This window comes from Danio aesculapii, chromosome 14, assembly GCF_903798145.1.
Source record: "Danio aesculapii chromosome 14, fDanAes4.1, whole genome shotgun sequence".
NCBI classification, from domain to species: domain Eukaryota; kingdom Metazoa; phylum Chordata; class Actinopteri; order Cypriniformes; family Danionidae; genus Danio; species Danio aesculapii.
In genome coordinates this window covers 44728733-44754332 of record NC_079448.1, presented here as the reverse complement: position 1 = coordinate 44754332, position 25600 = coordinate 44728733, and positions in this window count along the sequence as shown.

Sequence of the window (25600 nt, the reverse complement as noted above, 5' to 3'; positions counted from 1 at the left end):
AATTAATATTATATAATAATAATAATAATAATAATAATAATAATAATTATTATTATTATTATTATTATTATTATTATTATTATTTAATAAATAAAACTATGCTATTTCTCTAATTCAAAATGACATCAAATAAAAATTAATAAATACAATTTTTTTTATTAAATTTTAAATAAAAAACTTTAATTTAAATATTTTACAACTTATTGTTGTGGATCTTATTTAATGCAAAACAAATTTTAATACAGAACAACCAATGATGTTTTAATCACTGTCTTTCACGGTCTCCAATCATTTCTGTGCATGAATTCATAGATAAAGGCAAATATATATTATTTATGCCACATAAAAATCATATAATGTGTTTTATAATATATTTTTTTAAATGGAAAAAAAATAATGAAGTGTATACATCTGTCCAACATAAGCTTGAAAAATGTTTACCTGAGAGAACAGTTTGTGTTTATAATATGTTTATTAGCCCACCCCAACTATTTAATAAATAAATAAATAAAACTGTGCTAATTATCTAATTAAAAATGACATCAGAATAAATAAATAATATTTCACAACTTATTGTTGTGCATCATATTTTATGCAAAACAAAATTTTATACAAAACAACCGATTATGTTTCATCACTGTCTCTCACTGTCTTCAATCATTTCTGTGCATGAATACAGGGTAGATAATGGTAAATATATATTATTTATGTCACATAAAAAATCATATAATGTGTTTTAGAATAAAAATATATATTTTTAAATGAAAAAAATGAATGAAGTGTACACAACTGTCCAACAGCCGTAAGTTGAAAAATGCTTATTTACCTGAGAGAAGAGTTTGTGATTAGATTATGTATATTAGCCCACCCCTACTATTTAATAAATAAATAGCTTTGCTACCTATATAATATTTCACAACTTGATGTTACGGGTCTTTTAATTTAATGCAAGACATTTTCATCACATCAGAATACGTTTTCTCTGGAGGATGAGGGGTGAATGCAGTGAAAATCGTTTTTATATAAAATGCACAGGGGACCAAGGCTATCACAAAGTTATGTACAGTTTATAAGCTTATAAAGCAGAAATAAATAAATAATAAAAAAAAACAACTTTTACAAAATGGCAAAGTAATGCCCATGTATTTTGCAAATGCAAATTAATCTTATTCCCTATGGAATTTGAACAACTGAAAACTATAATTAGTTTAATTTTAATTAAGAATTCACCAGACTTTGGCCTAACAAACAAGTCGTTTTATTTGTAATAAGGACCTTAAGTACCAATATGGGGCATCCATCTGGAAGTGGCGGCAGTCTGGGCTCTGGCTCTCAGCACGAATCGGACACCACAGTGAAGCGCTGATGAAGACGAGACTCCAATGAGGCCATAAGCAGATGGAATGGAAATGTTTTAAGTGGGGGTTTTGGCAGCGGTACCAGACTGATATGGCTCCCAAGTTGTTTTGTTAATTTACTTTTATGTAGCAAATAAAAAAAGTGTAGAGCAGCATCATCCAAAAATTATCTGCATGTTCCAAAATTCTCCTTGGACACTTAAAAAAAAAATAACGGCAGCTACATTTTCTGCAATATATTGGGTTTAACATATCTGATTCACAGCTGTTTTGATCCTCATTGTCAAAAATAATATTAACAAAAATAAAACAGTAATATTTTAGTAATAACTAAATATCCACTCTCCTCATATATCCAGGATTTTTATACTGTATTAATGCCAGTTCTTGCATTCTTGTTCTTTCGCATGTTGCAAATATTAGTTTGTTCCAAATATATCCTTTAAAATATATTTCAATATATCATTTTATTTTGTTTCTGTTGTTTTTATTTGAAATAAAATTAACCCATCGAGCACCTAGATGTCAAAACGACATCAAAAACAGGGAAAGAAAATGTGCAAATTTTAAAGTGCAAATTGACTTGATATCAATTTCTTACCAGGATGTCAAAACAACATCAAATCAACATCTAACATTGGTGTTAAAAAACAAGTTGAAATTGATTACATAACAGTCCTGTAATTGATTTTGATGCCAATTTGATGTTGTTTTGACATCTCGGTAGTTTACTTGCATTGTAGGGATGCAAAATTCAGTATAAATCTGGAATTTAAAATCGAAGCTTTCAGATTATTAAAATATTTCTTATATTATAATATTGTATTGTTATTTTGGTGGTCAGAGCATCAATGTGTATGTTTACATGGAAAATGCTTATCAATTTGATGTCAAAACCTTTACATTCATTTGACGTCAACACATTGACACTATTTTGACCACCAAAATAACAACACAAATAGTATTATAATATATGACATTTTTATTCATATAAAAGCTTCAAGCCCAACTGACAAATTTATTCTTGTTTATGTATCCATATAAAGTACAAGAATGTTTCCCAACCCTGTTCCTGGAGGCACACTAACAGTAGATATTTTGGATGTCTCCCTTATCTGACCCATTAACTTCAGGTTTTGGAGTCTCTGATGAGTTGATTTAAGTGTGTCTGATTAGGGAGAGGTTGAAAATGAGTATGTTTACACCAATAATCCGATTTTAATATGATTAATAATACTCTGATTAAGAGTCTACCATGTAAACAACTATTTTTGATTACCTTAATCCAAGTAAAGTCATAATCTAACTAAACAGAAATCCGATTAAGACATGTGGAATTTTGCTGATTTTAGCCGCATTATTGAAGTACTGTACAGGCATGTAAACACCTTAACCAAACTATTACCATCATGCAGGACTTTTAGCTGCAATTTGCGACAGGATAGTCTATACACACACGACTGTTTGACACTGTTCTCTGCACCTACTGAGTTAGTAATACACCTCAGACACCTGCAACACTTTCCCAGCAGTTCATACGCGCATCCAATATCTCGTTTGTCACGGGGGGCATGCATGAAATGTTCCCAAATGAAAGTGAAAGTGCCAAACTGCAGTTAAAGTTGACAAACTAAAAATGAAACTCTGGAGGAAATGTGGATAGAGTGGTGACGCAATGACATTAATCAAATTATGTGCTATCACATAAAAAAAAACACTAGGATCATGAAAGGAACATTTAAAAATCAACTCATGTAAACACCTTAATTATATTATTGTCCTATTCAGATTAAAGCAAATAATTCCATTACTGATGTCCATGTAAACGTAGTCACTGTGTTGATGTCAAATGGACATGTATTTTGACATCAAATCGATTTGCTTTTTGGACGTCATGCTTGATGTGAACTTTTGAAGTAATATTTTTATGTATTTTAACACTTGACCTTAATACAAAACATGAAGCACGAATATTTATACACTAGGGGAGCGCGGGGCACAAAGTAACAAGGGGTAAAATGTAACATGGAGTTTTAAGGTATTTGCCGGCAGATGTCCTCCTGTCAATTATTGAAGAATTTCGGCGAATTATTATACTCTATATTTTTTATTTTAAAAAATCTGTGAAAGTATGTTAGTCAAATTTTATATTGTTGTGATTACCGTCTTCTAGGCTAAAAGATGAAACTATTTTGAAAGATGAAAAAACACACAGTGACTGCTTGCCAGTCTTAAGAAAAACATGACACAGCGGGGTTGGTTGTAACAGGGTGTTAGAAATAAGCCACACACTGTTGGACACCAATTAAACCAACAAAATATATATTTTTTTAATTTTGAGTTATATTAAATTTCTTTTAATAGAAAATATTTTTAATAGATTTTTTTATTGCTAATAATGCAAATAAATGCATTGTATAATAATGGATAATAATTCAAATTAATTCCAATGTGTTTATCCAATTAATAAATAATGAAATAAATAAGTAAACATACTATACTATGTAGAATAAAATTGAGCCAATTACTGAGGAAATATATCTACTATTTGAAGTAAACTGAATGTAAATTAATTGTATGAAATCTTACGTTATAAGCATGTGTTACAACTAACCCTCTGTCTGTTACAACTTGCCCCGCAGGTGGGGTATATAGTAGCATTTATACTCCTGGCACTTTTGGCAATACTGCAGAGAAACCATAGGTCTGGCGATCATACTTTCAGTGCTCTTTTGTTGGAGATGCTTGTGTTTTGTTGGTAAAAAATGGTTTGTTTAACCCCATTACTTTGTTCATTAACCAAATTGGGCCAAAACCAAAAAGTGTTACTTTGGCCCAATCCCAATTCTACCCCTTAGCCTTTCCCCTTACCCCTACCCCTCATTTTGCGTATTCACATGAAGGGGTAGGGCATGCCTGTCAACATTGGGATGTGAAAATAAGGGCTATGCCCAGCATAATAAGGGATAAAAAACTCCAAGATAGACATCTTTAGATATTGTTATTATTAATTATGTATGTTCAAACACACACCCAAAACCCAGACTTTCGTTCCACTTCAAATCGCGTGTACAGAATCCGTTTGGGAAATAGCGTCTATTTATCACTTTGGAGTGCATCTGCTGACCGTTATATGACTGTTTTGGAGATTGCATATGAAGGGGAGACGGCACCTGTAATGAAAAGTAAAGGAAATCCCACCGTTTTTATATTTATTTTAAAGTGTTTTCATGCCTAAACAAAGCGAGAGCATAGAACAGACTCGCATTTAAGAGCAAGGGGCGGCCCCTGGTGGTTCGGCGGTATGGGTTGCGTATAGGGAGGCTCGGCTCTTTAATGTTTATTTGCCACCCTTCAGAGAAAGACTGAAAATACGGGAGAAATACGGGAACATACTTTTACGGGATGATAGCAGGATAGATCTGTAAAATACGGGAGAATCCCGGGAAAAACGGGAGGGTTGACAGGTATGGGGTAGGGGTGTCCCAATTCTCTTTAGCTTGAGGGCTAAGGGGAAGGGGTAGATACCACTTCAAACAGAGATTTTTCAGCACCACACTCAAAACCAAGGGGTAAGAATATTTCCCAGAATACACCAGCCACAACGACAGCATAGATGTACCCGGAAGTAAGGAGATCCACAAATAAGAATTTTTTGTGTCATTATTATGAATTTTAACAACAAACAAGCACATTTTTTAATACATTCATAACCATGCTCATGTTTTACTGTCATGCTTAAAAAAAACGCTAAAATAAAAACCGATACATTTGGCTATGCATAATCCATAATAATAACTCCTGTACAGCAGTCCCACAACATTATGACACTCGAATCCCCTGTCAGAAAAGTCTAGTGACTGGGAATGAGCTTTTTACTGTGTCTGGTATAATGTTAATGTTGTTTTGGTGTGTTTACATAGATTAAGATGGCCACTGTGTAAATGCACAATACAGTTACGATCTTATTGCCACATTATATTTTTATGATAACATGATATTTGCCTTCAGTGATTTCCTGAAGATAAATCGCAAAAAATAACGCAACTGGAATAACTACAGCAGTCTCGATCGTCTGATCTCATATGAAGCAAGAGCTCGCGATGACATATGATGACGTGTCCAGGTGTTGTAGTGCTGTCCTATTTCTTAGGGGTACATTTTGAAGTCCTTCCTCTACACACTCGGTTTCAAGGGCCGAAGGGGAAGGGGTAGGGGTAGAAAAACAGAATTGGAATTGGGCCTTTGCGCCCTGCTCTCCCCTACTTTGAGGGTCTTGAAGCACTAAAAGTGTCAGTAAGGACAAAAATATATGTATCAGCCAAAATAGAGGTGAATGCATTAAACACAGTTCCTTTTTATTTGCCCTACTAAAAAACAGATTCTGTCAAATAATACAGCTTGTTTCTCATATTTACCTACAGTCAGAATGGGGTAGTCATACCCAGTCATACACACACTCAACGCTTTAACCTTTAAGTTATGCTATGAGTCAGACTGACCTATTTTAGAGCTTATCATCACTGCTATGATATAAGTGTTTGCAGTATGAGCCTTCATTTTATCCTCAAGGTAGTGTTGCAAAAAGAAAAAGAATATTAAAAAGAAGAAAATGACACACTTTTTATAAATTGATGATAACCTGGTGCAAGTTGACCCGGTGGCAAGAGATATTAGGGCTTGTGCTGCAGTTGTTGTAGATAATAAATTATGTTTGTTGTTTACACCGCCTTTAGCTTGAGCCAAGACAAGAGGCGTGAGTAGATAAAGCGCTTGAGCGAATGAAATGCTTTTTCCTTCTTATTTTTTTGTCACTAAATGTCAAGGAAGTCAACAAATATAGAATAACATAACAGGTGACAAGCAATGTCCATTTCAGCTGCTGGTGGAGCACGGAGTGAAAAACACCTGTAGAGGCACCAGAAAAGAAGCATGAAATATAAATGGGGCTGGATGTGACCCAGTTTCTGGGGTCACTGAGGAGGTCTATAAAATATCTGGAGAAAGTCATCCGTTAGCATTCACATTCATCTCAATGGCAGTGGTTTGCCTGGTGCAGGACCCTGCAGATTTGAAATCTGCCATCTTTGCTCATGGTGGCTCATGGGCAATAGTTTTTTTGAGCCAAGCACCTGAATCCAAATGCCAGATGACTGCGAGTCTGGAAAAATAACAAGCGACAATCTGAGCTCTGGCAGAAAAATAAAAGCTCTTTTTACACCATTAAGAATGACAACCCGCTAGCTAAATAACCAACTAACCGAACATGTTTTAAAACATCTACTTTACAAAAAAGGCCAGTTGTGACTTTTTATTGTGATGGATGGACAATAGATAGAGATAAGGATGGATGAATGGATGGATGTACAACAGATAGAGATATGCCCTTCGTGTTGTTTGTACGCAGCGACGCTACACTGCTTTGGCAATACAAATGTACAGTTGTTTGTCATGCCAAAGCACCTAAAATGTGAAAAAATGTGAAATGTGATTTGGACAATGGATGGATGGACAGATGGATTGATGTGTAGATGGAAAATAGAGATATGGATGGATGGGTGGATAATTGATAGAGATATGGATGGATGGATGGATGGATAGATGAATGGACAATAGATAGAAATATGAATGATGGATGGATGTATGAATGGACAATAGATCAAGATATGGATGGATGGATAGATGGATTGATCTTTTGATAGACAAAAGATAGAGATATGAGTGGATGTAAGTATGGATGAACGGACAATTGATAGAGGGCTGGATGGATGGACAATAGATAGAGATATGAATTGATGGACAATAGATAGAGAGATGGGTGAATGAATGGATGATTGACAATAGATGAGATATGAATGGATAGATGGATGGACAATAGAGGGATGGATGGATTGATGGACAATATTTAAAGATATGGATGGATGGATGGATGGATGGATGGATGGATGGACAATAGATTGAGATATGGATGGACGGATGGAAGGAATGTTGGATGGATGGACAATAGATAGAGATATGATGGATGGATGGATGGATAGATAGATGGATGGATGGATGGACAAAAGATTAAGATATGTATGGGTTGATGGATGGATGGACAATATAAAGATATGAGTAGATGGATGGATGGATTGACAGATGAACAATAGATAGAAGGATGGATGGATAGATAAATGGATGGATGGACAATAGATAGAGACAAGGATAGACAATAGACAGAGATATGGGTGGGCGGATGAATGGATAGATAGATAGATAGATAAATATGTGTATGTGTGCATAAAATAAATAGTATTGTTCCACATGGATCCAATGGATGGATTGAAGGATGGATGGAAAAAAATACATGCACTGAGAAAGAGCAGAAAAGCTGATTATTCTATTGTTCTTTTTTCTTTGGTTATTTTATTTCTTGAACGTCTGTCTATAATGTTCATTGTTTAATCACACACAGATTTCCACCAAAATTATAGCATAATATTGGAAACAATCAGAGTATTTGATTAAACACACAACATTAAAGACAGACATTGTAGGATTAAAATAACCGGAGCGAAAATGAGAACAACAGAATACGTCATTTCTTTGTTTGTGCCATTTGCAACAGTGCGTATCTGTGTTTTTCCTTCTGAATGGTGACAACTGATGCGCTGTCCTTCTCTGGGGAAATAGATTCCCGAAGTACTGTACAAATTTTAATACTGGAGAAATTTATCACCATTAGCAGCCTGACTGACACAATGCCAGCCGTTCTTGTTTAGATGACAACCAGGACTCTTGAGATATTTGTATGTGAGAGAAATTCATATCTATTGTAAGTTTGCCAAGCCATCATCTTAGGTCTTCAGCATATGAGCTGTGGGCCTTTTTTCGGTTAGAGTATAAATCCCAATAGGCTATAAGCTATTTAAATAAAAAATAAACAGCTATGACCACAATTACAGTTAATAAACAAATTCTGTCAGCGTGACATCCAAACCTGCCATTATACATCAGATCTCCCTCCCTCCAATCTCTTCATTGCGGCTCTCGATGGTTACATTTAAACAGCAGCAGAATACAGTTGTCAGTCCTGTTTAAAGAGCTAAATAAACTGCTCTTTTCATGTCTCTTTTAGTTCATAAAGGAAGTGACAACCGCATAAACAATGTCTTACATAAATAAAAAAGGCCTCAGTTTCAAAACATTGATTGATTGATTCGTTCATTCAGAAATTGAACTGATTTTATTGCACCGATACAGTTAACAACTCAGTGATTCAGTCCTCATTTAATAACTCACTGATTCAAATGATCCGGTCACAGCGAGTCTTAAGTTACAAAAATCACTGATTCAAATTATCCAGTTTGACAGACTCTTTAATTAACAACTCAATAATTCAGTCCTCATTTAATCACTCACTTATTCAAATTATCTGTTCACAGTGAGTCTTAAGTTACCAAATCACTGCTTCAAATGATCCGGTTAGACCGACTCTTTAATTACCAACTCAATGATTAAGTCATAATTTAATAACTCACTGATTCAAATTATCTGTTCACAGTGAGTCTTAAGTTACCAAATCACTGCTTCAAATGATCCGGTTAGACCGACTCTTTAATTAACAACTCAATGATTCAGTCCTCATTCAATAACTCACTGATTCAAATGATCCGGTCACAGCAAGTCTTAAGTTACCAAATCACTGATTCAAATGATCCGGTTATACTGACTCTTTAATAAACAACTCATTGATTCAATCCCCATTTAATCTCTCACTGATATAAATGATCCGGTCATAGAGATTCTTAAGTTAACAAATCACTGATTCAAATGATCTGGTTAGACTGACTCCTTAATTAACAACTCAATGATTTAGTCCTCATTCAATAACTCACTGATTCAAACGATTCTGTCACAGCGAGTCTTAAGTTAACAAATCACTGATTCAAATGATCCAGTTAGACTGACTCTTTAAATAACAACTCAATGATTCAATTTCCATTTATCCACTCACTAATTCAAATGATCTGGTCACAGCAAGACTTAAATGACTAAATCACTGATTCAAATGGTCCAGTTAGACCGATTCTTTAATTAACAACTCAATGATTAAATTCCTCTTTAATTCCTCACTGATTCAAATGATCTGGTCACAGTGAGTCTTAAGTTACCAAATCACTGATTCAAATGATCCAGTTAGACCGACTCTTTAATTAACAACTCAATGATTAAATTCCTCTTTAATTCCTCACTGATTCAAATCATCTGGTCACAGTGAGTCTTAAGTTACCAAATCACTGATTCAAATGATCCAGTTAGACCGACTCTTTAATTAACAACTCAATGATTAAATTCCTCTTTAATTCCTCACTGATTCAAATCATCTGGTCACAGTGAGTCTTAAGTTACCAATTCACTGATTCAAATGAACTGTTAGACCAACTCTTTAATTAACAACTCAATCATTGGTTAGTCAGGGCAAATTTACAGCTAATGTCACAGCAAGAAGGCTGGTTTGAGCCTCGCTTGGGTCAGTTGGCATTTCTGTGTGGAGTTTGCATGTTCTCCCCATGTTTGTGTGCTTTTCCTCCGGGTGCTCTGGTTTCCCCCACAGTCCAAAGACATGCGCTATAGGTGAATTGGGTTAACTAAATTATCCGTAGTGTATGTGTTGAATGCAAAAGTGTATGGGTATTTCCCAGTGATGGGTTGCAGGTGGAAGGGCATCCACTGTGTAAAACGAATGCTGGATAAGTTGGCGACTCATTCCACTGTGGCAACCCCAGATTAATAAAGGGACTAAGCCGACAAGACAATTAATGAATCAATGAAATTGGCTGTAGTGTATGTGTGTGGATGAGAGTGTATAGATGTTTTGCAGTATTGGGTTGCAGCTGGAAGGGCATCTGCTGTGTAGAACATATGCTGGGTAAGTAAGTGGTTCATTCCGCTGTGGCTACCCCTGTTTAATAAAGGCACTAAGCCGAAAAGAAAATAAATGAATGAATTAATCTATTATTTATTATTATTAATAGTCTTTTTTTTGTAACAAACTCAGCTTGCTATGTCCTTAATTTAATTTAAGTTATTTTTAATGTTACTAGGCAACTAATGAGCATAATTGTCTCTTATTTACTGGGCAAAACCAATTCGGACTTGCAATTTGCACTTGGTGAGGTCTATTTTTAGAACCTGGCAACAAGCAATTTAGACACCCAAAAAAGTGTATTACTCAAAAAAAGAACAGTGTCTGACTCACATTCACTCTTTCTCCCTGGAGCAGAAAAGTTCACCAGTACAGTCAGAGGAACTCTGTGGCTACCAGGCTTGTTGTAAATTGGAATTGAATCCCATTAATAAAAGCAATTGGATTTAAGGTGAGCCACTTGAGTGGAAGGATCGTGATTTAGACACTAATTAATCAGAGAAATAAGTTTGAAGATTATGCAGGAAGATAAGACCATTAATTCTGGGACGTGAGAGTTGTGGGTGAAGTCTGCAAAGGTCACACATGACAGCGTTTTAAGGCTCCCGATTTAATGAGAGAGAAATGGATGAGAGACTGTGTGGACACAGCATTTATTAATACAATGGGAACAAGGCCAGAGCTTTATTACAGCCTGTGTTTGTATGCGAGGATTAGCATGTGTGTGTGTGTGTGTTCATTACGTCAAGCACAAGCGTGTGTATATGTGTGTGTTGCGAATATAAAGAACAGGAGTTTGCGTGGGCGAGAGAAAAAAAGAGAGAGAGAGAGAAAGTGGCGACTGTGGACACGAAACTTCAGCTTGTGACCTTTACGTTTCCCCGTCCGTGATCCATGCTTCATTTGAGAAGGGGAAGAACGGGCCGTTACTCTCGCTGACACTAATATTTCTCTCGGAGAGTGTTTCATCTAAAGCAACCAGTTGGTCGTGTGCACCCTGCGGCTGCGGATGAGCACTTATCACTCATGACACGTTTCTTCAATCAAAGCCACATGTGAACATGGAATATATTAATATGTTACCTTTGCACCCTGACAGAGAGAGACAGAAAGAGAAGTCAAAATTATTAGCACCTATATATATATATATATATATATATATATATATATATATATATATATATATATATATATATATATATATATATATATAATTATCATAATAAAAGTCAGAATTATTAGCCCCCCTGACTTATTAGACCCCTGTTTATTTTTTCCTCAATTTCTGTTTAACAGAGAGAAGATTTTTTTCAACACATTTCTAAACATAATAGTTTTAATAACTCATTTCTAATAACTGATTTATTTTATCTTTGATGACAGTAAATAACATTTTACTAGATATTTTTTCTAGACACTTCTATACAGCTTAAAGTGACATTTAAAGGCTTAACTAGGTTAATTAGGTTAACTAGGCAGGTTAGGGTAATTAGGCAAGTTATTGTATAATGATGGTTTGTTCTGTAGACTATTGAAAAAATATATACAGCTTAAAGGGGCTAATAATTTTGTCCTTAAAATGATTTGTAAAAAAATTAAAACTGCTTTAATTCTAGCCGAAATAAAACAAATAAGACTTTCTCCAGAAGAAAAAATATTATCAGACATACTGTGAAAACTTCCTTGCTCTGTTAAACAACATTTGGGAAATATTTAAAAAAGAAGAAAAAACTTCAAATTGGGGCTAATCATTCTGACCTTAACTGTATATATATATATATATATATATATATATATATATATATATATATATATATATATATATATATATATATATATAATATGATAAATATTCACAACAAAGGCATAAGAAATAAAAGTAGGAAATTACCAACAACTCTTTTAAATATTGTATTATTTTTTCTCATTATTTCTTTCTTTCTTTCTTTCTTTCTTTCTTTCTTTCTTTCTTTCTTTCTTTCTTTCTTTCTTTCTTTCTTTCTTTCTTTCTTTATTTATTTATTTATTTATTTATGTATTTATTTATTTATTTATTTATTAATGTTGATGATGACTGACTATTATTATTATTTTTTATTTTTTATTTTTTTTATTATTATTTTTTTTTGTTATTATTGTTACAAATGTATTAAATGTTTATATTATCAGTTTGTAAACATTTCTTTTTTTTGCATATTATTATTATTATTATAATCAATTCACAATGGCATTTCAAACTGCCTTACATGAAAACAATATATGTTTATGTAATATTTTTGGTTATATTTATTAGGATAACAGAAGAATACATTATTTTAAATCAAATTATTGTATTGATTGGGAGAAAGGCAGGGGTCCCCACCTAAACTCATCTGGGTTGTGTTACTTAAAGAAATCACAGACTGAAGTAGACTGTAGAAACCAACAGCTTCAATTATATGGGCCGTTCACAGAGAATGTGTTTTTCCTTTCCAACATGCTGCCTTTTTGCTATTATTTTTCAATGTAAACACACACTTAGCGAACATCTGTGACTATTACCTTCATGTCTAGCTTCTTTTTTAGACACCGTTCATAGCGCAGCTCATTGCTGTCAGTTCCACAGCACTGGACCAATCAGAAATGATCTGAGGTGGGGCAACCATTCCAAGTTCCTGTTTATATAGGCACTTGGTGGCTGTATCCTTGTGCTTTAAGCTGTGCTTTTTTCGACCCTTTCCTAACCATTGCATCTTGCATATTTAGAAGCAAAGACGTGTTCGTTATGAATGGGCCCTTAACCTAGAACTTTGGGAGAAATCTTACAAAGAATTTTTGAAAGGATGTTTACCACTCTCGGTCCATCAAAAGCATTTAATACTCCAATTTAAATAGGCAGAATCTTCATTCTTGGCTTTTTTGACCTTTTGTACTTCATAACTCGTCTGAGAGTGTGTGCGCTGTCTTCCTGAAGGCTATATACACACCGCTGAGGCAAAACTGTACTAAACTGAGTGACATTGATGTAATAATGAAGGGGTTTACTAAGGTGCATCGCCATGTTTGATTGACTGTGACCTACCATGGTCTGTGTTTATGTGCTTTTGCATAAATGTGTGTACTGAATGTCGAGTCAAATGCCCAAAAGGATTTATTTGAAAAAAAAAAAAATTATAAATAAATCACATTTTCCCAGCAGGAGTATTATATTTAATACAGTGACCTAAAGCATTAACACAATCAAAATTATTAGGTCAAATTACAATGTAACCTACTTTAGGGCTATCTTATGAATATTCAATGATGTTTTATGTTGTCAGAATACACAATGAGAGTGTACATAATGGGACCGAGGCTTGACTTTATTAACAAAGACACAATTATGGGCCCTACAGTCTTTGTATTTATGTCGGCCTGTCAGATTTTCTCTCTCTTCCTCACACGCAAACAATAAAACACACTAATCTCTTATCCGCCCAGTCCTCAAACAACAGCTCTCATCCATCACTATATATTATACTGACCAAACAAATAAGCAAACATTTACACATATTACATCTCAATAAACAAATAAAACAGACTGAACATCTCTGAGAGGAATTTTCTGATATTTTATGAGCTAGAAAAAACATTCACACACATCTGTACGGCTATAGAAGATTCTCTGGATTTATAATTCATAGTTTTGTGTTTGTGCAAAATGTCGTTTTTGTTTTATTCTGTAAACTACTGATGGCATCTGTACCAATTTACAAAAACATATGAAAAATAAAATATCATCAGCAGTGCATTGTTTATTTTGAATAAAATAACAAAAATATTTTAAAAGAACAGGCATTCAGACATTTTAATTAATTTTAAGACACAATGTTTTAACAGAAAAGTAAAGGAGTAGATTTGGTGAAATAACTCTGATTTTCATTCTTAGCAAATAAAAGAATATGTCATTTTCTGAAAAAAAAAATGTGTTAAATTACTTTTATTATTATAAAAATATAATTTTATTTGGAAGAAATGTTATTAGACCTTGAATAAAACGAAAGTGTTTTTTTTAAATCAAACAAAAACATCCAGAGATGCTGAGAATTTTTAAGTATCCATTTATTTATTTATATTTATCATTTATTCAGGGCATCATGGTGGTACAGTGGATATCATGATCGCCTCGTAGGAAGAAGGTTGTTGGTTTGAGCCCTGGTCAGTTGGCATTTCTGTGTGGAGTTTGCATGTTCTCCTCGTGTTCTCGTGGGTTTCATCCGGGTGCTCCGGTTTCCCCCACAGTCCAAAGACATGTGGTACAGGTGAACTGAATAAGCTAAATTATGCGTAGTGTATGAGTGGGTGTGTGTGTGAGAGAGAGAGAGAGAGAGAGAGAGAGAGAGAGAGAGAGAGAGAGAGAGAGAGAGAGAGAGAGAGAGAGAGAGAGTATGGGTGTTTCCCAGTGCTGGGTTGCAGCTGGAAGGGAATCTGCTGCGTAAGACAAATGCTGGATATGTTGTCAATTCATTCAGCTGTTGTGATCCCTGATTAATAAAGGGACTAAGCCAAAAAGAAAATGAATAAATAAATCATTTATTTATAATATTTACATTTATAATATTTATTAATATATATAAATTTTTCTTTTTAAGCTGTATAAATTTAGGTTATAGTTTTAATAATATTTTTTTCTTCTTTAATAAAACTTTAATAAAATAAAATCTTTAATAAAATTTTATGTGACAATTTTTTTATTGATATCAATGATATTTACATCTATTTATTTATTTATTTATTTATTTATTTATTTATTTATTTATTTATTTATTTATTTTAAAGCTGCATATATGCATGTTTTAGTTTTAATAATACTTTTTTTCATATTCTTTATATTTATAATATTCACATTTATAATATTTACTTGTTTGTTTGTTTGTTTGTTTGTTTGTTTGTTTGTTTGTTTGTTTGTTTGTTTGTTTGTTTGTTTGTTTGTTTTTTAAGCTGCATAGATGTACATTTTAGTTTTATTAATGTTTTTTTTTATCTTCTTTTAAAAACAAAAACATTGAGAGACACTGAGAATCATTTATTTACATTTATAATATTTACTTATTTATTTGTGTGTGTTTTTAAAGCTTCATAGATGCACGTTTGAGTTTTTATAATACTTGTTTTATCTTCTTTTAAAAACTAAAAACATACAGAGATACTGAGGATGATTTATTTATATTTATAATATTTACATTTAAAATATTTATTCATTCATTTATTTTTAAGCCCCATAAATGTGCGTTTTAGTTTTAATAATGCCTTTTTTCCATCTTCTTTTCAAGCTAGACTATATACAGAGCTAGTGGAAGTAATTATGGCTGTCAGATTCAATTTGTTCCCTCTATTATTTTAGCAGAGAAAATAAGATGATGCCCTAGATGAGCTGTTTTGCTTTCATAAAGCTCGGAAACCCAAAGGGACTTGAGGTATCATGGAAGGGACTTGTGAAGCTTTTGCTGTCTTCCCTATTTCATAAGATTACCCTCCGGAGCTAACGTTTCAGAGAGCATGATTTCCACATGGTCTCTATTTGCTGGTTTTATCTTCTCTTTCTGATGTGGTAAAAAGTTTGACACCTTAGACAACTCTATTTCTATTTTTTCGTGATAAGAAAAGCAGAGGACACATTCTCCTTGAAATTGTGTTTGATATTTAACACGCTCAAGATTTCTTTCACAGTGAGGAATGTAATGTTTTTAGTGGTAAAATACTTTTCTTCTACTCCAGTTTAATGTGGTAAGAGTTGAATATTATCAAGGTATTTGCTGGATGATTCGCTTAATCGATAGATATAGTCAGCAGGGATTCACCATGCATTTTTTACAATCCCATCACTTATTCAAATAGTATTTTATTCTTTATTTCACTTAAATAAATGAACTGGGAAAGTGATTTTTAACAGTAACTGACAACCCTTTAAAGACATGCTGTGAGCTCTCAGGTTGTTGCTCAATATGCTTTTCTTGAACCCATCTGTTCTTATCAACTTTTTTAACAGTCACGTCTGATAGAGGAATTTGTACGAAAAAAAAAGCTATATTACCTATAATGCTGTACGGAAAAATCCACTAATCAGAGGGCCCTATACTCTCAAAATTCTTAAAGGGTCATGAAACACCAAAACGCATTTTTGAGATGTTAACAGTCATATATGTGTCTCACGTTGCTAAAACACTATTAGGACAAATATATATATATATAAAAAAAGTGAAATCAGTAATCTAGTTATTTGTCTTAATAGACAATAATATAATTAAGGGGTTTATGTGAAGTGCTTTCCTGTAAGAGTTTCCTGTAATTTTGTGTGACTTCAACTGCATTTCGGCTGTTTCACCTTCACTCATGAACATTTCATTCATGCCCCTGTGACAAACTGGTATTAGACACAAATAAGGAGTAATGACTGGTGAGAGTGTTATGGAGTTTAATAACGCATGCCTAATGGAAAGAAAAAACTTCCGCATTTTGCGATGTGTGTGTGTGTGTATGTGTGTGTGTGCGGTCCTTTGCTTATCTTGTCGGAAAATATGGAGAAAAGTCCTACATGACGGTAATAGTTTGATTGCAGTGTTTACTTCAATAATGCCACTAATATATGCATACTCCACATGTCTTAATTCCATTTCTGTTTAGTTCAGTTATGACTTTAGTGAGATTAAGGTAAACAAAAATCGCTGTTTCAAGCTTATCTAGGCCTACAGTTCAAAATTCATGTTTAACTGAATAAACAGTTAGTAAACACAAGTACATCTTATAGAACATAATTTATTTTCATCACCAATTATCATAGTAGTTTGTGATTCATTTTGGAAACCTGAGATGAGCCCCTGGTCTAATGCGCCGCCTGGTTTGAGAAACCCATTCTCAAAGACTTAAATTTAGTTAATATTTGGGTAGCACACATATTCTAAATGTCTTCAGCAGAATTCAAATGAGCCATTTTAATCTAGATTAATTCCAAGATTAAAGTGAAATTAATATATAAGTTGTATGTATATAAGTAAGTTTTTTTTTATCTGCGCACATGCTCAGTTTGCTTTTTGGTTAAACTAAACTGTAAACTACATTGTAAACTACCAATGTTGGTTCGGTTGCACATAGAGAATAACATCTTTATTCTGGGATTAACACTCTTTATAAATACACTAGCATATAAAGTAAATCGTATCTCAAAGCATTTAGCTTGGCACTGGCTATTTTTACTGGGGCATGTGCTCCAGCAAATGGGGTCTAGCGGTGCCCCTGTTAACACCTTAACCATATTATTGTCTTATTCAGATTAAGGCAAATAATTTGATTAATGATGTCCATGTAAACATAGTCAGTGTAACAATTTTAATCCCAGTTTTGAAACAAAACAATTATTCTACTGGTGTGAAACCACCCTCAAAAACTTGATTTAGAGTTGAAACTTCATGACTGAAAAACAAGGCGTTTGAGGAAGTTTGGGAACAGCGCTTTACTGCAGTACTGTGTGAGATCACTTTAATTCACTGGCACATTCTCAGTAGCTACATCTGTATACAGAATAACTCCCTTTGTAGTAAACTTTGTGCATCTGCAGATCTTTCTTCATGCTCAGACCTTAGCATTTCACACTAAAGAAGCTGAAAGTGTAAAAAAGGAACTGCTTTAACTTCTAAACACTAAATTGGTGGATCCGGTAAACATCAATTTGCGGCGCAAGTAATGCACTGGCACAGGAGGGAGTATTTTTGTGTTGTAAATCAGCCATTTAAATTCAATGTGGTTCTTAATCGGTTCACCACAGCCTTAAAGCATATGGACAGACGTTGACGCACGTTCACACCCCCTTCCCTCAGACCTGGCGCTTACGTGGCTGGCAGGACGAGGTGGAGGTAGACACTCATTCCATTAGTGCTGCCTCTGCAAATTCCAGCTAATTTCATACACATCAATACACATTAGCATAGCACTCCGGCGTTCAGGAAAACACTGCGCTCCAGAAAGAGACCATGAGGAATGGGAAGGTGTAATGGAGAAACCGAGAGAGAGAGAGGCAGGATAATATAAACTGATGATGCTTTTACAGTCTCTTTCATTAAATGCGTAAATAGACGGGAAACACATGATTGTAAATAACACGACGGTAAAGAGACAGCTAATTAAGAGAGACTGCGATGAGGAGGGAGAACAGGGGAGGAGGAAGAGCGAGTGATAAAACAGCTCGATTATCTTCACACGTATCAAAGTGAACAGCTCATCTTCTCTGTTTACCTCAATCTACATACGTGCATCTGCAAATACACTAAGAGCGTGCATTTGCAGGAGCGCACATTCGCTATGCTAAATTAAGTTAACTTTGAAGTAACCTTTCAGTTGTACTCCCTCTGTGGAGGAATCGTTTAAGAGGAACATTTTTTCCAAAACATCACTTGGAAATCACGCTTCACTTGATGGTTTTTGCAGAACAGAAGGATGGCAGCTTCTGTGTCACACTTATCTCATGGCCACCAGCTCAGTGGGAACTCTACAGTGTTATTGTCAGTTTATCAGTTTATCTAACCGGCATCCATCATAATCATGCTGACAGAAAGTTTTGAAGCAACTGTTGAAAAGGAAGATGAACGGCTTGTGGTTTGCTGCAGCTTTGTTTGCTGTTGATCAACCGATCAAAGGGGGAAATAGAGGTTTAGGGTACATTAACACTGCTATAGTGTATAATAGATTTTTATTATTCATTATAGTACAAGGCTGATGAATGCTTAATTCTGATTAGTTGACGAATGTTTTGAGGAGTGAAATTGTTTCCCAAAAAGTAAAGTATTTATTATTATTTTTTTAGGTGGCTCAGTGGTTAGCACTGTCGCCTCACAGCAAGAAGGTTGCATGTTGGCATTGCTGTTTGGAGTTTACATGTTCTCCCCGCGTTCGTTTGAGTTTCCTCCATGAGTTTCCTATACTGAATGAACTAAATAGGCCGTAGTGTGTGAATGAGTGTGTATGGGTGTTTCTCAGTACTGGGTTGTGGCTGGAAGGGCATCCCCTGTGTAAAACATATGCTAGAATATTTGGCGGTTCATTCTGCTGTGACGACCTCTGTAATAGAGACTAAGCTTAAGGAAAATGAATGTTTTGAGGGCATTACAGTTTGACTGATCCAAATCTCAAAAAAATAAAAATAAAATAAAATAAATAAACAAAAACAAAATACAAAAATATCAGATTATTTTATTTTTTCTTATTATTTTCTACCAATACACTCTCAGAAATAAAGGTACTGGGTGCTGCTGCTGGGGCAGTATCTTTTCAAAAGATACATATTTGTACATAAAGAGACGACGGTGGTTCTTTAAAAGTACATATTAGTACCCAAATGCACCGTAAATGTACCAATATGGTGCGTTAAGGTACCAATATGGTCCATTGAGGTACCAACATGGTCTCTTCAGGTACCAATATGCACCTTCTGGGAAGGTACTGCCCCAGTGACAGCTCCTGTCCCTTTATTTCTGAGAGTGTATATTACTCTCTTTCCCCCATATAAACATACACACAGTACAGACACACACACACATGAAGCAGTACCCTCTGACTTCTCAATAAAAAATGTCTCAAAAAAAAACATATTTGTCAGTTCATAATGATGTTGGTCTTAAAGCAGTTAAATGTACACTTTTATGGACAAACCTGATAATCACTCTCAAAAAAAAGGTACAACAGCTGTCTCTTTCATTCGTTCAGTCATGAAGGCTCTCAAAGCATGTGTCCGTGACCGAAAATGCGACTTCCGATGGACAGTAACAGCCCCAAAATGAGCACTTACTGCACTCCAATAAAATGGTAAGGTTTACAATCTAGTTAATACATATTAAATTAACATATTTTAACATTATTAAATGTAGATGCTGAATCACTGATATGTGTTGGCTTGCACTGAGTCACAGTTCTAAAGTTCAATTTCAAGATCTGAGGTGAAAATATCCGCTGTAGTATGGCAATACATGTCATGTAAAATTGCATTCAAACTCACATTATTAGCATTTAACACTGAATAAAGCACATGAGGTGTACCTAAGGTGATCATTGTTCACTTGTGAGAAATAGAAGCCGTTTCTAAAATAGAAATTTCAGGTGTTAGTTTGGACAAAAACTGCTTTTCGTATGGGAAATATTTCTTCTATTGTGTGCCGTTGCTTTTAGTCAGTCACACACACATCAATCTGGCAACCTGTGTTTGTGTGGACTTGTCAGAGGAGGAGGCAAGTGAAAATGTGTTTTGATCCCGGAGTGCAATACCTAGTTCAACCGTTGGGTGTCAAACTTACATACTGCACCTTTAAGGTTCACTTTTGTACCTTTAATGTATTATGCGTTACACATGTGTTTTTAGGTATTAATATACACATTTAAGAACCTGTTGGGGACAAAAATTACCTTTTGAAAAGATACCACCCCAGTGACAGATTTTGAACCTTGGTTTCTGACAGAGTGGTTTGAAAACACTTTTTTTTTACACAGGGCTATGTAGTTTTGTATTTTCTTCCCTTAATAACAAAAACCTCTGTTTACATACAGTTGAGGTCAGAATTATTAGCCCCCCTGAATTATTAGCCCCTTGTTTATTTTGTTCCTCCAATTTCTGTTTAACGGAGAGAAGATTTTTTCAACACACTTCTAATCATAATAGTTTTAATAACTCATTTCTAATAACTGATTTATTTTATCTTTGCGATGATGACAGTAAATAATATTTGACTAGATATTTTTCAAGATACTTCTATACAGCTTAAAGTGACATTTAAAGGCTTAACTAAGTTAATTACGTTAACTAGGCAGGTTAGGGTAATTAGGCAAGTTATTATATAACGGTAGACTATCGAAAATATGTAGCTTAAAGGGGCTAATAATTTTGTCCTTAAAATGTTTTTTTTTTATTAAAAACTGCTTTTATTCTAGTCGAAATAAAACAAATAAGACTTTCTCTAGAAGAAAAAATATTATCAGACATACTGTGAAAATTTCCTTGCTCTGTTAAACATCATTTGGGAAATATTTAAAAAGAAAAAAAAAACTTCAAAGGGGATAATAATTCTGACTTCAACTGTAAATATATATATATATATATATATATATACATATATATATATATATATATATATATATATATATATATATATATATATATATATATATATATATATATATATATATATATATATATATATATATATATATATATATATATATTTACAGTATATATATATATATATATACATATATATAAACTTAAAATAGAGAGAAAAGAAGGCCTATTATATTTCTTCTTCCTGCTCATTTCAAATGATAACAATAGTATTAATAACACTGCCACAACAGTATTTAGTTAAATTGATCTATCTGTGATAACTAGTTTCCATTTCCAACATTTCTCTGCAAATAGCACAGCTGAAGAATAGTAGATGAATCCAAAAACTATGATGAATGTTGACGAGGGCAAGCAAAGTGAAAAGTGCACTGACACAGCAATTGTAATTATGGCAAGCTAATGTTAAATTGAGCTCCAGCCATCGACCTGGCATTTGGTACAACAGGTCAAACGCTGCGGTGCTGAGCAGGTGCTGCACTGACAAAACGACTGATCTGCCATTATTCCACCTCGCCATGATGGAACTCTAGAACTTTCCACTAACAATCATGCTCCTGAGCAGCTACAGAAGGCCGCCTAGTGATTTGCCTAAGTGATATTGTCAGTATATTAGCAGTGAATGAAAAGGCAGACGGGAAATCGTTGAAGAGCGTGACGTGCGGGGCGATGGATGGCTAACGCTAAGTTAGCGCGCTCCTTACTTTGCTGCTTTAAATTACAGCCACCCCTTAAAACGAGCCAGCCAGAACACATATCCATTAGCATAACAGCTTTGCACAAGTCAACACCTGGCAAGGTTTAAATATGCAGACTGTATGATGAATTTCAAGCGTGAAGGCTGCTCGCATGCTTTTTCAGTATATCATTACCATAAGTGATAGCATTGTAAGGGAAAAATCCATATCGCTAACAGTTAAGGTGATGGAAACAGGCAGGCATGAAGATAGCTTCAAGTGTTTTGACAGATCGAGGTTGCTTAAAAACAGAGGAACCCTCATGAGTGCACAGATTTTACATTATTCCTAGAGTCTTTTTACCATATGCTGCAGATTATTCTACAACTTGCTCTAAAATAACTGACTCTTTTATTAAAATAGAAGGGGTAATCAAGCTGACTCGGTCCCATTTCTATCCCTAGCCCTTCCCCTTCCCGTCTCAGTTCTCTTTAGGGTAGGGGGAAGTGCCAGATAGCCTTTTGAATGATTTGTTTTTTCAGTACCACAATACAAATGAAGGGATTTGAGAATTTTCCCTGAATACACAAGTGGATACAGCAAAAGCAAGCAAGGAGACCCACAAATGTTTAGATTTTTTGCCATTATAAGGATTTTGACTTCAAAAAAGCATCTGCTTTATTACATTCATAACTGCGTTCATGGTCATGCTTTTTAAAGAAACATTTTAAAAATAACCACTGCATGATACAGTAGTACCACTACATATTTTCAGTTGTTATACTAAATTACTTGACATAATATGATGTCATATGATGACGTGATGTCATAGTGATGTTCCATTTATTAGGGGAATATTTCTACTCTCTCACAACCCATTAAAAGGGTCACGGGGAAGGGCTATAGGGCAGGGGTGACCAACACTGTTCCTGTAGATCTACCTTCCTGCAGATTTTACTTGCAACCAGTGGTGTAAAGTAACAAATTACAAATACTCAAACTAGTTTTTCTCAGGAATTGAGTATATTTTAGAGCAGTATTGGAACTTTTACTCCACTACTTTCCTTCAACCTGCAGTAACTACTTTATTTTATTTATTTTTTCTATGCGGATTGGCTAAAGTACAAAAAGTCAGTCTTGTGATTCCCGTCCTGTCAAAATTAATAGCTTTGCATCATATTGAAAAATTGGAAGACATGTTTGAAAAGTCCAAGAAGATGTCTAAAATCTTTACATGCAATGACTGTTTAGACCAAAGGTCTCAAACTCAATTCCTGGAGGGCCGCAGCTCTGCACAGTTTTGCTCCAACCCTAATCAAACACAGCTGATCCAACTACTGTTCAAGACTACTAGAGACTATTAGGCAGGTGTGAGTTGGAGGTGGTTGGAGCTAAACTATGCAGAGCTGTGGCCCTCCAGGAATTGAGTTTGAGACCATTGGTTTAGACTGAATGTCACTCATGAGAAAATGGCGGATGTTCACTGTACGATGAACTGCACAGTACGTCAAATAGTCTCAAACAATATCTCAATGCACTACAGAATGTTACGTTTACACACAGAAGAAAAAATATTATCAGACATATTGTGAAAATTTCCTTGCTCTGTTAAACATCATTTGGGAAATATAAAAAAAATAAAATTATTTCAAAAGAGGGCTAATAATTCTGGCTTCAATTGTACATACAATGTAGAGAAGTATATATATTTATATTTATATTTCAGTTATTTATTAATAATAATAATAATAATAATAGTAATAATTATAATAATAAAGATAAAAATGTGCACAGGAAACAAATTCATATACGACCCTGCCAAATGCATGCCAAATAACAGATGTCCATTGAAGTAATATTATTACAGGGCAGCAAAATATTGTACAATAGGTCATTTTGAATTGTCACTTCACAAATTAGAGATATGGCCAATTTGTACAGTATTAAGATCACAGCATTTGCAATAATTATAAATCACGATACTGTAGGTCCTCAGGTAATGATCCCAGGCTCATAGAACTTTTAATTTCCACAGATTTCAGATCATTATTATTTTTTAAAAGACTGTTTAATAGCTACACGACAACTGCTCTCTCAGGCACTGTTTACACTAATATGTTTTAGTTTTAAAATGAGTTTTAGTTCTGAACGGATCTCCATCCATACTACACAGCTGAAAATGCACATCACGTGACCACATACACACACTTTGTCTTGCGCTGCAGCGTATGCTGACATCTGAGCTCCAGGCAGTCAGTGGGTGCTTTGAGCACAACTCCCCAGATACGAGCAGCGCATGTCAGACAGTTCATCAAGGATCTACCGCTGGCTCTTATCTCACTATAGTTGTTAAATGTGATTTTAATTGATCTTCTCTCTATCTAATGACTCTTTGATCTTTTGAATCGATTACTTGTTCTCTGGTAACGTGTTTTGGCTGAGTGCAAAGATAAGTTATTTTATGTAACCACATACACTGATTCTGCTCATTTGACTGCTGCCTTTATTTCCTTTATTGTATAAACTTATTGTTTGTTATACTTTGGCCATTATTGATTATTAAAACTGATAATCACCTGAAGAAAGGATAAGTTTCATATTTTTTTATAAAAATGAAAGGAGGCAGTTATGTTAATGGCTCGGTTTTGTTATAATTATGCATACAGTGAAGATGACGGTCACATAAATATGTAGCTACATGATGCCTTAACATTTCTAGTGTCTGTTAAGTTAATATGAAAATAAAAATAGGCAGTATCTTATATCATTGTATTGTTAATATAGTGAAAAACAGCCAGGGTGATGCGAATGCCATTACACTGCAAAGTACACTGTTCCCTTTAAAGATTGACCCAACAAGTCCTCGGGAGTTTGTTTTCCAAATCAAACTTGCGAAGTCTAAACTCTCGGAAAGGGAGCAAGGCTGAACTTTGTGTACTTAATTTTGAGAAAAAGCCCCAATCAGAATATCAGCAGCCCTGCCTCTGTTTTAAGATTACTCCGTTTTCCCCATCCACACTGACACGGAGCAGCAGCATTTAAAAATGAAAATGGCCTCTTCAGCATTTTCAACACAATCTCACGGCAATTCGTAACTTTTTTTTTAGTGGCTAATTCGTACGAATTCGTACGATCTAATTCGTACAATTTAGTACGATTTGCTCATCCTCCAATGACGTTTGGGTTTAGGGGCGGGGTTAGGTGCCACGCCTCCTTTTAAAAATCGTACCATTTCGTACGACTGAACTCGTACGAATTCGTACGAATTAGCCACTAAACTGTCAAAACGTAAAATACTTACGTTTTCTCGTGAGATCAGGCTGGCATTTTCAAAACCATCCGTTTTCGGAACTTGGAAACTCTGGGGTAGTGTGGACAGAAGGTGTAACCGTAGCAAAACTTAATACATATATGTGTGTTTAAAAACTAAAACGTATTAGTGTAAACAGGCCCTCAGGGTCAAATGCAGGTCTAAATGTGTGCTGAGAGTTTGTTGACAGCCGATTGTTGTTTTGTGAATAAGGTTGCATGCATGTTTGAA